We start from the raw sequence: 1823 nt of genomic DNA, 5'->3' as shown, positions 1-1823 counted from the left end.
AAAGGCTAAATCATTCGAACAACCAAGTATGATATTGAGAAGTTTTTGAGGAACAATGACTTTTAGTTATGGAAGATATAGATGGAAGTTTTTGATGTAGGGGAATTTGTTCCTGATCTCTTTGTTTCTCATGTGTTTCTTTCCTAACTCTGCCTGATTCCTTTCTTAAAATTATCCAGTGGGTTGGGTCAACCCAACCCAGCTTCCTTCTCTCTCGACCCGCTTCTCTTTTCTCCAAAAAAATTAAAAAATAAATATATATGATATAAAATATTTTTCCTCTATAATAATAATAATAATATATTTTTGATCCAAAATATAATAATATAATTTTATTATTAAAATATTCTATAAAATCAACCTTTTAGATTTTAATATAAAATATATAATTTATCAACTCCCAAATTATCCCTTAAAACATATATATATATATATATATATATATATATATATATATATAATTATTTAAAATGCTAATAAAAATACTTATTTAAAACATACAAAATAATTATTTAAAATATACAAAATAATATTCCCTTATAATAATAAAATAATATTGACCAAATACTATATAATAATAATAGTATTTTTTGAAAAATAGGGTGTTACAATACTTCCCCCTTTTAAGAAATTTGTCCCCGAATTTCCCAAATGAAGAGGTCTGGATATGACTCCATTATTAAACTCAAGATTCTTCCTAAATGTCCTAGGTAAACCCACAACAAATTCCATAAACGCATTAGCCCCTACAAATAGGGACATCTAAAGGCTACAAAGTCCTAAATACTTCTGATGTTCTACCTTAGACTTCTAGCATACTAAACATAAATACACAAACTTTTCTACCTCTCTCATCATCCTAGGCCACTAGAACATTTTCCTAAGGTCCCGATACATTGTAGTAATTCTTAGGTGAATACTAAGATTACTTCTATGTCCTTTTTCTAAGATGATATTCTTAAATTCCTAATTACTAGGCATATAGATTCTATCCTTGAACCTCAAAACACCATCACTCCTACTTGGAAATGACAATCTATACCCCTACCAATCCTTGTCGCAACCCGAAAATTTCCGATCTTGCGACCATAAAGGTCTCATCAATTAAGGAATGCCCAGACACCAGACTAATCCTTAATTAATGGTGTTGAAAAATGAGTTCATGGAGTCACCACCAATGTTTTACTCAAAAAATTAGAAAAAGAAAAGGTTTTTTTAAAAATCCAATAATTTCCTTGATAACCAGAATTGGGTTTGGGGGTCGGTTACGTGTAGGGAATGTATTAAGCACCCCTACAGCGCCCTTAATCGGTACCCTATGATGAAGTTAACATTATAAACAATAATAATATAAATATTAAATCCTCTTTTATTGATGACTATTTATATACTTGAAATTTAAATTAAATAATTGACTCTAAAATATCTACATGATTGCTTTTATTATAACAATACTTATCAAAGATAAGAAATAAAAAAAAAAAGAGAAGAAGATTGATTGAAATACCTCGTAGCAAGCTTTGTTAAATCTTCCAACATGGAAATTCTAGGTGCTTTGTGGCAACCTTTCACACTACACAAATGCCTCACAAATCTCAAGAAATACACAATAAGAGGGAGAGAGAGAAATTTAGAGCTCTAAGGAGTCTTGGACGAAATTTTGAGGCCTTGAGAACTATGCTCGAGTATGCTATTTATAGACATCAAAAAGTTGCCAGGACGGCTCGTTCCAGATTCAGAACGGCCCGTTCTGGATCTGAATGTTATGTGTTAATTTCGCATCTTGGAACGGCTCGTTCTGAAACCAGAATGGCCCGTTCCAG

Source organism: Cajanus cajan, chromosome 10, assembly GCF_000230855.2.
Source record: "Cajanus cajan strain Asha chromosome 10, NIPB_CcT2T_4, whole genome shotgun sequence".
NCBI lineage: Eukaryota > Viridiplantae > Streptophyta > Magnoliopsida > Fabales > Fabaceae > Cajanus > Cajanus cajan.
Note: the sequence above shows the minus strand (reverse complement) of the source record.